Source organism: Dipodomys merriami, unplaced genomic scaffold (genome assembly GCF_024711535.1).
Source record: "Dipodomys merriami isolate MVZ:Mamm:240054 unplaced genomic scaffold, mDipMer1.0.p SCAF_11, whole genome shotgun sequence".
NCBI lineage: Eukaryota > Metazoa > Chordata > Mammalia > Rodentia > Heteromyidae > Dipodomys > Dipodomys merriami.
This window is the reverse complement of record NW_027202382.1, coordinates 6,669,781-6,684,594: the sequence shown is the minus strand read 5'-3', so window position 1 is coordinate 6,684,594 and position 14,814 is coordinate 6,669,781. Positions and strand designations below refer to the sequence as shown.

The following is a 14,814-nucleotide window of genomic DNA, read 5'->3' as shown; positions in this document are numbered from 1 at the left end:
GTAATTTCAGAGCACTTCATTCATTTTTTTTTTTTTAGGATTTTTTTTAGACAGAGTCCCTGCATAGCCCAAGCTGGCATTACACTGGTACGATCCTTCTGCCTTTGCCTCATGAATGTCAGGATTACAAGTGTGTGCTACACATTTGGAGAAGATTTTTTTTCAGCTTTGTGCATGTATCAATTCATGTGGCAACAAACTGTGGACTCTGATAGACAAATATATCTCTTTGGCTGATAAAATGAAGCTCTTAAGAAATATTTGTTTAAAAGGATGTGGCTTAGGGCATTGCTGACTATACTGACTTGCCTATACTGGACCATTTGACTTCTAACACTGAATCTTCTTTTTTTCTTTGAAACTGTGTTTTAATTTTATTTTTGCTTACCAAGTTGTAGACACCACAAAAATAGAGCAAATAATCTCTTAGAGACCTTGATTCAGGCATTTTAGGGTCTTGGGATTTTGTGAAATGGAACTATTAAGGGCAAGGGAGATCAGTTTTCTGAGATAGCTGGTGGAAGAACTCCATTGTCTTTTGAACTGAGCCTGAGACACAAAGAGGTCATATTTAGCAGATGCATATGAGTTCATATTAATTTAATAGTGCCAATTGTAATTTAATGGTAAAGGAAATAGCATGAGAATTTCTTGAATCTATTTGATAGAAGCTATCCTTTATGCTTTTTTTAAATTTTTTTTTGGGTCCGGACGTGGGGCCTGAATTCTGGGCCTGAGCCTGGGTGCTGTCCCTCAGCTCTTTAGCTCAAGGCTAGCACTCTACCAGTTGAGCCACAGCACCACTTCTGGCTTTTTTCTTTTTGCTTATGTGGTGCTGAGGAATAGAACCCAGGGCCTCATGCATGCAAGGCAAGCGCTCTACCACTGAGCCACCTTCCCAGTCCCTCCTTTATGCATTTTTACTAGTGGGTTATTGAGAAAGTTAAATAATTTAAAAATGAGAGAAAGTACATTCACATTGATGCCAACTCTAGAAAAAATCTAGATGTCCATTTTCTCTTACTCTAGCCTCTGCCAGCTTTTCCTAACATTGTCTTTAGCATCAATTTTCAGCCCTAACTAATAACTTAGAGTTACTTGCAGAAGTGTTATTTCCAGAAATTTCTTGACATGCTGCTTATAGGCAAGTAGAGAAGAGGAGTATATTTGGAAAATAACATAAAAATTTTGGTCTTGCCTGCCTGCTTCTCTTCTTTGTCTGAAGGGCTTTTTTGAATATAGTCATAAGATTTAGAGTCATGCTTTCTGCTTTTGCTTTCTTGGTCCAGTTTCCTCCATTATAAAGTGCTACTGTCATGCCAGTCTACATGGTTAACTGTGAGTGGGTTTTGTTTTCACACTGGATATTGAGGTAGAAGTTGCTTGTTTTAGCTTGTTTCTTATGGAAGGTCAAGTTTTTAGAAATAGTCTGAGATCTTCAGTTTCTGTATCAAAAATGTGTTTTAGGAATACAGTTGAGGAGAAGTTGAGGAAAAAAATATCTTTGCTGAAGAAAATAGTCATAATATTTAGTTTTTTTATTGAATTTTGTTGGATATTTTAACACTTATTATTGTTACTTTGTGTTACAGAGAAGAGGATTTGTAAAAACAAAAATTGATAAATCTTGCTGAAGTGCTCTGGTTGTTTTGGTCATTAGTATAATGTTACTTGCCCCACAGGAAAAAGAAATTTAATCCTTCCTGCTCTGGTTCTGGAGCTGCTAATGAGTCTAGAAATGACCCTCAAGTGAGCTACAGGAATAGGCGTGTCAAGGAAAAACATCACCTCCTGCTCTTAGAAACTGATAATTCAGGGGAAAAATTAGTTTCCCCAAATTTTGCTAAGTGTCTATATTTAGAAATTTGACTTGTTGATTGCTGTAGCCAAATGACCTTCTTCTTCACATTTCTGTAAAGATGATGGCCCCCACCTTATAAAGTTAAGCAAGCACAGGGCCTTTCTAGCCCAGAGGAGCCACATCCAAGCAGTTGCAGTTCCTGTAAATATCTTCGGATGGGTTTTGTGGGCTTTGTTTTAGTTTTCACGTTTACATTTATTGGTGATTTATACCCTACAAATGCTTTCAGGCAATATGGGAATTTGTCTCATTGAGAGACTAACATTCAGTGGATGTCGAGGTAGGAGGCCTTAGTGTCTTGTGAATTTTTTTTTATGAGCTCTCCAGGAAGCCCTAAGAAGCCCCAGAGTTTGAAGGTTACATATTTAAATTGCCTTTACCTATAAGGCTCCGAAAACTTTCATGTTTATCAGAATCTATCATTGAAATGGTTGAGAAAACACAGAATTTACAGGATCAAAATCATCTCCAGAATAAGAACAAAGAATGTGTTTTAACAGCCAGAACAATGAATTCTTAATCAGGAAGTTGCCTCACTTGAGAACCACTGCTTAATAAACACATGATTTACTCGTAGGTACACTGTGGTGCTTGATTCAAAACAAACGTATGTGGAAATAACAAGATTTTCATCTGTGGGATGTATCAAACTACCTTGAATGATTGAAGTTAACTTTAATGAATACAATTCTGGGTATACCTCAGAAACCATAATCTTATTTCTTTCTTTTCTTTCTCATACTCAGTTTATTCATTTTCAGCACATTTGTAGCTCATTCAGTACCTTACCAAGTGTATCACAATAATTTGTTGTGTATTTGATTCTAAGAGGACTTGTCCATTTATAAATGGGTACTTACTTCATGGATACAGATTGAGTCATAATATGATCCAAGATGATGGCGATTCTTTATGTTATGAAAATTGGTTTTATAGTTGAATGAGAATTTGCCTTATTTACAGACTCCTCAACCATACCTCTCTCCCCTCCTTCTTGAGTATCTGGATTTTTTTGTAAACAGTCCAGAGCTTGAATTGTTCAGGCTAGAATTTTACCACTTGAGTTATGGCTCCACTTCTGGCTTCTTTGGGTAATTAATTGGAGATAACAGTCTTACAGACTTTACTGCCTAGTCTGTCTTTGAACTAGGATCCTCATATTTCAGCATCCCCTGTAGCTAGGATTATAGGTGTGAACCACAGGTACCCAGTAGTTATATTGCTATTTGAGCATTCTAGCCAGGGCCTGAATAAATGGGGGGATTTGTCTTATTAGCATAAAAATCATAGCATGCTATAAATACTTCCTAAGGAAAACATTTGCCATAAGCAGCCTTAATTTAGAAATCCTATGACCTGTAAACTGAATTTTGATCCTTGGCTATGTGAAAGTGGTGCCAAAAGGGTTGCCAAAAGGCTTACAAAAAAAGATTAATAAGGAATTGTTACAAGTGAGGAATTTCTGTAGTGTTTTTCATTAAGCATGTCTTGGAGGAATTGTGAAATATGCAATGTCTGCAAACTACCCTGGTCTGCAAAGTCAAGTGAACTGTGAAGGTGAGGGGCTTTAAAAACACACTTCTCTCCCTTTTGTATTCTGTTCTTTGTATATTAAAGAACATTGATCTACCAAGTGGTGAAGGGGATACTATTTGGAGGTTTAATTACAGCCAGTGAGTGTTATTGATGCTATCAATCAGTGAGACCCAGGGAAAGGGCCTGGTGCCAGATCATTCAGTGTAATTAAATACCTCAGGACAGGATTCTCAAGGTAAAGGGAAGTGCTTCTGCAAATTTGAAGCATGAGAACACTTTGTCTTGGAACAAAGGTGAAGGTGTCTGTCCCCCCTCCTCATTGCCCTCTCTTTACATTTCTGTGGGTGTTCTATAAATGGCAATGATATGGTCTCTTTATTGTGTCCTGTGAAGGTTGTCAGGCTTTCCTCAAAAATCCTCTTGTAAAATCTTTACAACTGTCACACAAAGGGCTTCAGGAATACAGTAATTATTTTTTGTGAAAGCTGTTTGGGGGCATATACAGCTCAGGTGTCTAATAGATATTTGTAGAATGAAGGATCGTCTTTGAATGAGACTATTAGTCTTGCAAATCAGTTCATTTAAAAAAAGTTTTCCCTGTGGTTATTCTCTAATGTCTAATCATGTTAAGAGAGAAATATCGAGGTAGATTTAAAGTCATAAAACACTCAATAAGTTGCAGGGCTTATCCACTTATGAATTGAGTAAATTTTTCATAGTTGTATGACTTACATCAAGTCTACAAAATACATAGGCTCAAAGGGGAGGCTTTGTCATATTTGTATTGAACTTTTCTCCTTTAGCATATGCGCAGGTATATGTATATCACACAAATTTCTTCCCCACCCTATTTTAGGGCTAAATACCATGGGCAGCCTCAAATGGTCCCTGTTAATGCTTTTTTTGTTTTGTTTTGTTTTTAAAATTGATATTCAGTTTCTACTGATTGAGACCACCAAAGATAGACTGAACTTGAAAGAAAATGAGCTGCTTTTATGTGTTTGGGCATATGTATCTAGATGCGTACAGTATCTGTATCCCTCACAACAGAATCAAGCCAAGCCCCACGCACTGTTTTAAATGTTGTATCATTTAATTTAAAATAGGTATGGGGGGCTGGGAAGGTGGCTCAGTGGTAGAGTGCTTGCCTTGCATGCCTGAGGCCCTGGGTTCGATTCCTCAGCACCACATAAGCAAAAAGAAAAAAAAGCCGGAAATGGTGCTGTGGCTCAAGTGGTAGAGCGCTAGCCTTGAGCTGAAGAGCTGAGGGACAGCGCCCAGGCCCAGAGTTCAGGCCCCACAACTGGACCAAAAAAAAAAAAATAGGTATGGGTACAAATTTTAAATTTAAAACAAGCTCTTGAATGGGAGCTGTTAAGAAAAATAAGCTTGTTTTTTGTTTAAGAGATGAAAATTATTTTTGAGGAATTTTTCTTTGATTGTTGAGGTATTTTTTAATATATACCTTTGTGTATGTCTATGTGTGTTCTAAAATCATGGCTTGAAGCCAGCCCAGGCAAGAAAGACTTTTTCCTCTAAGTACCAAAAAGCTAGATGTAGAGCTATGGTTCAAGTAGTAGAATGACAGTTTTAAGTGTAAAAACTACACAACAGCATCTGTTCCCCGAATTCAAGTCCCAGTATCAGCATACCTCTCCCCACCTTGCCAAAAATATTGAATTAATTCTTTTATGTGAGCTTTTCTATGTAATATCCATTACCCTTTGTGTCTTTGTCTATCATCTGAATCTATCTTATGTATGTGTCTCCCCCTCAGAACTTAGAGTATGTGAAAAATCCTAAACCTGGCTTGATGAGAACTCATCTTTTTTCATATATTGCCAATCAGCACTATTTGACTTATATTCTTTAAACAGTTCTAGGTTACTTATACCAGCCCGTGCATGGTCCTTTGACATTTTAATTACATTTAAATCTGTTGACAAGTTTTTAGATCAGGGATGGAGGAAGCTTAATTTGCCAAGAAACCGTTTAGATATTTGTAACAACATTTGTGGGTCTTACAAAGTTATCAGAACAGGCAATTGGCCTTAAAAGCAGCAGGCAAGAAGCAAATGAGAAGCCTTGTGGATCAGATGATTTTACAGGCTTTCTGTGGCTACACCATGCCTTAGACTTACTGGATATTCAAGTACTACACAAATGATACCTTAACTCTATATTTAGAAATAAAGTTGCAGCGATTATCTTGATAATATGATTTCTGCTGGCAATCTTGAGAAAACCTGTAAGAAGTTATTACTGGAAAATGGCTAAGAATTGAATAAGTACAGCTATTATTCTATAAACTAGTTTACTGTATTGTTTCCAAAGAAGCAAGAAAGAAGCCAGTTGTTTAGGCAGTTTCCACAACTTCTAATCATCCTTGCCTGAGAGGTACTTCAGAAATAGTTTTTGCATAAGGGCACGGAACATACCCACTCATTAAGTACTGGAGTACTTACTTGCTAAGAATTGGTTTCAACCCTCTACTTGCTTAAAACCCAGGACAAATAATTTTCACTTAATACTGAAAAGACTTATCTATTACAGGTGTATTTTAATTGATACGAAGTACTAGTTTTAGGATTTTTAGTTTTTCTCTCTTTATTCCACTTGTCCACCTTCAGAAGCTTTGCATTACATTGCTGCTACCCTGCCAGGAAGCTTTGAGGCACTCTGGTACTTAGGCAGTACTGAAGAAGCTCAAATACATCTCATACAAGGAACTGTGATTTCCCTTCTTTATATTGCTTGAATGTCTTGTTATATTTAGTGGAACTGTCTAACATGAGAATTATGTATATGCTCAAGTAGACATTCTAGTATTTTTTCCCTACTAGGAGATCCCATTAAAACATTGAGCACCTTGTTGCATAGGGACTCGAGCACCTTGTTGCATAGGGACTTACAACCTATCCTCTATGCAGAAACAAATTTGTAAACCTAATCAGGAGTTGGCTAAGTTAATTTGTTATTATTGTGTTCCCAAAATGTGTACTGTTTCTCATTTTACGCCTTTTTGGGGTTTTAACTGAATAAATTTGTACGTGAGAGAATGAGGAGGTTGGAGGATTTAATATGTAATAGTTTGGTTGGGGAAAGACAAGTGAGTTGAACTTTTGTCAGCCCATTGAAGATTCTGGATGTCGACTCTGCTTGAGATAAGACAGTCTCTTCCTCAAGGTGCAGGCTTTCCAGCCCTCATCTTATACTAAAATGTATAATGCCCAAGAATTGATTATTTACAACTGCCATGAACTTGGAAGATGCCTTAATTATTGTTTTTCTATCAGTGTATGTACAGTGTCCTTGTGCAAAGTCTCCCTCTCTGTATCTTATTATCTTACCTCAAAGACAATAGAGTTTTTGTTTCAGAAATGGCCAATAATGACAATATCCTATTTATTTTGCCAGTACTAGGGCTTGAACTCAGGGCCAAGGCACTGTCCCTTAGCTTTTTTGCTTAAGGCTGGCTATAGCACTTGAGTCACAACTCCACTTCTAGCGTTTTGCTAGTTAGTTGGAGATAAGGGTCATGGACTTTTCTACCTTGGTTTGCTTCAAACTGTGGTCCTCATATTTCAGCCTCTGATTGGCTAGGGTTATAGGTGTGAGCCACTGGCATCCAACTTCTAGTTTTATTTTTCACATGTAGAGATGCTTAAGCAGCTTGGAAGACACTTAGGTTGTAAGTTTAATTTCAAGAATATTTTTGGGCTGAGGTTTAAGCCTTGTAGAACAGTGGGCTAGCATTCATGAGGTACTAGGTTTCATGCCTTAGTCTTTTAAACAAAATAGTTAAATGCAGTGGTCCATAACTATAATCATGTGTTTGAGGCCAGCCCAAACATATTTAGGGGAGACTCTGTCTCAGACAACATGATGCAGCTGGGTCCTGGTGGCTCATGCCTGTAAGTCTAGTAGCTCAGGAGGCTGAGATCTTAGGATCATGGTTTGAAGCCAGCCTGGGTAGGAAAGTCTGTGAGACTCTAATCTCCAATTAACGTTGTGTGTGTGTGTGTGGGGGGGGGGGGGGGATGGATGGAGCCAGAAGTAAAGCTGTGGCACAGGTGGTAGAGAATTAGTTTTGAGTGCAAAATCTCAGCAACAGTACCCAGACCCTGAGTGCAGGCCCCATTTTCTGGCACAAAATGTAAGCAAAAAGGGCTGGGGATGTGTCTCAAATGGTGTAGAGTGCTTGCCTAGCACAGGAAAGGTGCTTGGGTTCAATCCCAGTTCAGAAAAAAGGAAGAATAAATACAACATTTGTCTCTAGTGACATGAGTTATCTCTAGTGACATCATCTACTATAGCTGAGGAGAGACAGTGTAAATGGGCAGGAGTGATCTGCCAGCTATCATACTTTAATAAAAAAATAAAGATATTTTTCAAGACAGTCTATTCAGCCCTAATTTAAGTGATATGCATCAGTGAAACTGAGTAATTCTTAAGCCTAGTTCAGTGCAGTTTTAAAAGGTTGTGAGAAGACATGTGCAAAAGGAAATCTAATTTATGTATTCTGTGGTTTATGATTAGTTTAATACAAATCTTGCAACCATAGTACTTTTGTTTTTTTTGTGACTGTTCATAGCTTTTAATATTAACTTAAACCCATGTTATATGACCAGTTAGTAAGACATTGCTTATTCTTAACTTTATCTTTAAGTTGAAGCTATGATTGACTTGATTCTAATGATGCTGCTGTACTTGAAAATGATACAAGGCTAAGCCAGGGAGCCTCCCAAATGTGTATAACTAGTTACTGGCTTCTCTTTCTTATGTGATATTTTAAAAAGACGATAATCTTTAAAAAGGCAGAAGCATAAAGGAGATTTTTTTTTCAAGGGTGAGCAATTCCAAAATTCAGTGCATCTCGGAATGAAGATGCAAAACCAAAACTCAATGAAAGCTCCTGAATAATAAGAGGTAACGGGGAGGGGGCAAATGAGAGTGACTTGGGTTCAAGCTGGTTAACATCCTGTATGTGCACATGTGAAATGCCAGTGAAATTAAGTAATTAGCATACACTAAAATCATGAATGACAAGGATGTAAACCAGATTCTGCTTGGGTGGGGACACTAGTAGGAGGATGGAAAGAGTGAATGATGAATGCAGTGTAAATACTTTGTGTGTGTGAAAATAGAACACTGAAGTTTGTTGAGTGGAGAGTCTAATCAAGATATGCATATACATGTGAAAATGTAGCCCCTTTGTATAACTAAATGGTGCTTCTAAAAATATTCTTTAAAAAAGTAGAAGCATTAGATATGAACTGTTGTAGATTGGTAGAAAGCCCTAGTCTCAGCACTCTTAGTTTTTCTCTCTCTATTCAGAAGATTTGGTTCTTTTGCACACATCTGCTAAGTAAATACTGGATATTACTACTAAAAAAATACATGCACAGTCACTTCATTAGTGGAACCACTCATTTCAGTGTGTTTTTTATTCTCTTTAAAAAGATTGATTTATAAAGCTGAAGTTTTTATCTTTTAAAAAATTTTTTTATCTTCTTACAATCTCTCTTCTGGTATTTCCTTGGAAATGTCTGATCTTTCAGTAACTTTCATTTTATTATTTGTGTTTTAAAGCTGTATTTCAGTGAATGGTATACTGGAAAATTTATTAGCAAAGAGGCAGGACCTGTACCCTACACTCAACTCTAAATGGATAAGCCACTTTGCCCTTTGTGGTTGTTGTTAGCATCTTTTCTAACTATAAGAAATTGAACAAAATGACTTCTGTATTTTCTGCTTGTTCCAAAATTGAGACCCCCTCCTCTCCACCAAACAATATAAAAAATTGTTTCCTTTAGTGATTTAAATCCCAACTTTGGGAACTGAAGATTTAAAAAAAATGTTTAATAATAGAGTTTTCAAGGTGCTACCACTTAGGGATTTTAGTAATTTTTATTATATCAGATTGTGACTTCTCAAACTTTTAAACAAAATTTCAAAGATAAACTCTACTTAGTGGGTGATTATACATCTTTTTTTATAATACATGTTTTGTGAGTACCAAGGTGTATAAAGTAGGATGATAACAAGGTTTCTTATATTAAGCGGTTAGCCACTTACAAGATAGAGTAAAAGATGAGCGAAGTCTGTTTTAGTCAGTATTTAAGGGGGAAACACATATTATGCACTGTGGGCTACAAGTGGAGAGGTACTAAGTGAGGCAGCAGTGGACAGAACTGATGAGCATGGATTTTAGAGAGCAGTTAGTGTCCATGCAAACTCTGAAGTGACTGAAGTTCATGTGACTAGAAGAAAGTACTTATATAAACACAAGAAAGTGAGAGGCCAGGATGTTTTGGGGAATACTTCTGAAGGTTAGCATGTTCTGTGGAGAATGTAGCAGTGCCTTGAGCCCAAAGGACTGAGACATTTTAAATTCATCTTAAAGCATTATATAACCCTGGAAGGATTTTAAAGGAGAGTTGAACTATCAAACGTATTCCACCATGTTTATGACCTCTCTTGAGTTAAAACAATCCTTATTTAGGTTCAAGACACTTAACTCAGTAAATCTGAGTAAAACTTAAGGTTCATATATATTTTCCAGTGATAGTTTACCAAATTCTGTAACTACATTAATCTATAATACCTTTTATAATCCTCCTTATTAGATGTGATTATTTCCTGTAGCTGTAATACCTTTGCTGGAGTTACTCATTAATTTCTTACTGTTTTCTCAGGCTTCCTTATTTTTGACCCATTGTGAAACATGCCCTGTTTTGTTGAAAACTTAATCTTGGACTAAGATATGCATATGTCTTGGGTGTGTTTTAAGATTTAGACTTGGCAGGGTTTGCATTTGGAAGCAGTTCGTCTTTGTTGTGAGCCAGATTGATAGTCTGTAGCCTGAATTGTAGTTAGAAATGACAACCTCTCTGTACATGGTACTTGTGAGCATTTCTGGAGCTAGTGTTGTGGGACTAGCTGACTATATACACAATGGTATCACAAGACCTTTGCTGTCTCTACCAGAGACAGACCTAACTTTTAGTTAGTGATCCTCATTCTAAAGATAATCCCATGAAAACATCAAGTTTTTGATATGAATAGTTTCAATAGGAATAACTATGGCCTTTGCTACTCCAGCTGGAGAGATTGAATGGATCTTTTTTTAATGTCTGAGGTAGCAAGTACTAATTTTTAGTTCTCATAGTTCTATTCCTCAGTCAGTAATTGACAAGTGATGAAAGTAGTTCATTGGTGATCTTGTCAGTGGGTTATTTTTTCAAATGTTCTTAGTTTAAGAGAGGAGCAATTGCTTTGTTCTTTCATGGGCCATATCACTGTTCTTTGTTAGTATTAATGTCACTGTAATTGATCTTTTCATTGATGAGTCAGAGAAAGAGAACAGTTATGTTTTTGGATAAAAGCGTTTCAGATGAGCTTGTGTTGGAAGCAATGTATTGGAATATTAAACTTCACATTTAATAAAATCAGTTCTTCTCCATAAGAATTTTTTCATCCCTTTTAATTCTGTGTATTTTGATTAACTTGTGTTTTGATAACCTACTCTTAGTATGTGTGTTACTCATCGTTGCATGTTTAATGTATAATTAGTTTTAGATGCTGATGAAGAAATGAGATTTTAATTACAAGGAATCTAAGAATGTTTCAAATTACTCTGTTTTTGAGACCTAATTACTTTGCTAAATCTATTTTTATCTCTATTTTGTCCAGTTTAATCTCTGTGTAGAACTATTTGAGACACCATTGGCTAGAACATTTATTTGCCTCTTACGTCTCACTGCCTCCTCTCCCCCAACCCCCTGAATAATTTTAGCATATGTGTCTTAGTTTATTATATCACTTAGAGTTGTGAGAACTTCCAGGATAAACCTGAGTTGTAAATTGCTATCTTTGGAGTAGATTGGTGTTCAGTTTTGTACTCCCTGTATCATCTTTAAATATTTAAATTGCAGACTCCCTGGCTGCCTCTTAAATTAGATCCTTCACTTAGTAGTTTTGACATTTCATAACCTTGCTCCTCAGGCATTAAATATTCACCTGTCTAAATGGCAGTGAGAATTTAAAATCCTAAGCCATATATTAATCCAGCAAATGTAGATTGGAGGATAGCTTGCACCTGATAAGGGAAGAAGCTATTGATTCCATAGGGTATGTTCTGGAAGTTCATTGTAAATGAAGTATTTCTAATTCAGAATCTGTCGTTTCAGTCAAACACTCTCTTGAGTTTTCTCCAAGGGAATTTAGTCTTGAAGACCATAAAGATATTTAAACACTTTGAAGCTGAAGATAGTCCCTGCACGGTTCCCTGGATGAGTATTTAAAGCAAAGCACCAATACAAGTTCCAAACCCACAGAAAAATCAGAGTGGAGGAGATTGCTGCTTATTAAATAAAAAATGAGGCATGGTAACTGATTTAAATCCCTGAAGTGTAAATCCTTATCCCTCTGCAAGCCTTCTCACTTGGTCTAAGTGCATCTTATACGTATAATTCTTTGAGATGGAAGAGGACATGTTTTCCTTTTCCTAAAAGAAAGGCTGTTCGTCACAGTGATATCTTTAACAGGGAGGGGAAAAGGAGCTACTTTAATTTGAAGAGACAATGAAGCAGTAGGAGTGAAACCAGTCCGGAGGAAGGGAGGGATAGGGCAAATGTCCTTCTTTACACTTCTTGGAAGTTAGAGGTTAACTTTGTTACTTTCTCTAATTTTTTTAAAAAGTCTTTAAGCAATTGTACAATTGTCAATTTATGAGTACATCTTGATTGCAGTGCTTATTTCCTTCCCACCTTGTCTTCCTCCTTCCCACTTCCTCCTTCCCTTTTCTACCTTCCCCCTTCTTTCTCTTTGCTCTTCCTCCTCCCTTCCCTTATACCAGTCCTGGGGTTTGAACTCAGGATGTGAGTGCTGGCCCTGAACTTTTTTGCTCAAGGCTAGCCTTCTACCACTGGAGCTACAGCTCCACTTTGAGGTTTTTTGGTGGTTAATTGGCGGTAAGAGGGTCATAGACTTTCCTGCCTGCGCTGTCTTTTGAATAGTGATCCTCAGATCTCAGCCTCTTGAGTAGCTAGGATTACAGACATGAGCCACTGGCACTTTAGTTCTTAGAACTTTAGCATAATGAAATGAATTTTAATTTTGACGTTCAGTTTTTTCCAGTTAATCTCAAGTAGTAACCACAATTCTTAGGATAAACTACGTTAAAAATATGAATAGAAATAGATAATTTGGACTTAACTATGTTTTCTAACAATATCATGTTTTTTGATGTCTTTTGTCAGTTTCGTTGTGTACCTGAATGTGTTTAACAAACAGCCAAGAGTCATTTAATTTGTCCAAACTCTTAAAACAAGCTACCACAGTGTGGTACTGTGAAAAGAAATCTGAATGAGACAATGATCGGGGACCAAGTGGGGCCAAGATTACAGTGTGAATCAACACAACACTACTCTTGTCTAACCTTAGGCAGGTGGTTCACATCACCTTTGTCTGTTTCCCTAGCTGTAAGTGACTTTGTGTGTTCTACCAGCCAATTGGGATTGTTTGCAGGGCCCAGAATACCATCCTTGATTGTGCTTTTAAATGTTACACTTCTCTGGTCTAAATGTAATTTAGAATTATTCAGTGTTATCATCATGAGTTTTATACAGTCTGGTCATATCTGTCCTATAACGGAATGCAGTTCTTTGATAAAACAACTGGAAAAAAATGCTGTTTTGAGATTTGTCTTGAAGGCCTTTTAATGTGTATAGGAATTAAAGAAACAATGAACTGAAGACTGAATAATGAAGGAAAATATAACTGACCCAAGTGTGTTTTCAATTTTTATGTAAGAACTAAGTATATGTAAGAACTAAATATATTTTAGAAGAACATTTAAGACACTCCACTCCTATTCATTTGAATGAGTAAATTATTCTGGTCCACTGTAAAAAACGCAGGTTATTCGAAACTGCAATGGCCTAGGCCTTTATCTACATCATCTGCAGGTGGATGTGGATGTAACTAATATGTTAGTTCACTGATGTTTCTAGACTCTGTGCTAGGCATTTTGTATTAGAAGTTAATTATGCCTACTGTAGAAAGAAGGTACAATTATTAGTATAATAGGCTTAAATAGTTTGTCTTGACTTCAAAGAGCCTGTAATGAATTGGACCTAGTTTTGAATCTGGGTACAAAGATTAGAGAACTGTCCATCATCTTTAACCTCTGTTATTCTGCCCTCTACTCTGCTGGAACTCAATGTAGATGTTGCCTGCCCACTTCTGCTTGTTGGCTTCACCAGTCATTTGTAGTTAGCCTCCTTTGTGAATGTATGTGCTTTCCTATAGCCCAGAGGAAGTGATTCTTTTTACGCTGAGTACACTTTAGTCATGTAATCTGAGCAGAGTGACTGCTGACTTGCTGAGAGCTCCCTGCTACAGAAATAAAGCCACCAAATCACATATATGGACATGGGCCAAGTGGTGGGAGTTTTAGCTTCCTTAGATAATTGGGAATTGTAGTCTGGAAAAGAACCTTGGGTATTCATTTATTCACATCACTGAATTCCATATATTATTTAGTGACTGGATGGTTCAGCAGTTATATCAGTCCCAAGACTAGATTCCCACAGTAAACTTTGATAAGTTGAAATTTTTCTTAATTTCTTATTTTGTACTGTGTTTAAACTCCCAGTATCCATTATTCCTAATTACACAGGCATAGAGGAAAAAAGGTGTATGTTTCTTTCTATCACTGTTTCAAATTCCTTCTTTTCATAACATAGGACAGACCTACTTTGACTTCCAAATAAATCCTTCAGAACAGGTGATATATTTTCCCTTGTTAATGAGCAATAAAGCTTAAGAGTAGTAAACACTCTTGGGACAAGGGTGAAAGATAGACAGAATTTTATATGGTAATTTAAAACTGTGTAATAGCTATGGGTTTAATTTGAACCAAGAAGAAAATACTTGGTTCTTCATAATAAAAGTTTTGTTTTTGTTTTTTTTGTTTTGTGGGTCGGTTGTAGGGCTTGAACTCTGAGCCTGAGCACTGTCCCTGAGCTCTTCAGCTTAAACCAAGTGCTCTACCACTTGAGCCACAGCACCACTTCCATTTTTCTGGTGATTAGTTGGAGATAAGAGTCTCACAGGGAATTTCCTGCCCAAGCTGGCTTTGAACTGCGATCCTCAGATCATAGCCTCCTGAAATAGCTAGGATTAATTACAGGAGTGAGCTACCAGCGCCCAGCTCATACTAAAAGTTAAAAAAATGTTAGTATTGATTAGAAATTGGTCTTTTTGAGGGTTATAAACTATATTGAAGGTGGATACCAATAACCATATTATACTTCCCTGGCAGAGTTAGACACAGTATCATTTTTACAAATGATGCCAATGATGGTCTGGTCTATATTGCAGAATTTCGGTCTTTGCAGTTGGATAGCCAA

General features: G+C 36.9%; 1 protein-coding gene across 12 annotated transcripts in view; it reads left to right on the top strand.

The window, feature by feature from the left end:
• The window catches only part of Elavl2 (ELAV like RNA binding protein 2), a 141,378-nt gene that overhangs the window by 109,989 nt on the left and 16,575 nt on the right, over positions 1-14,814 (top strand). The window lies entirely within an intron of this gene.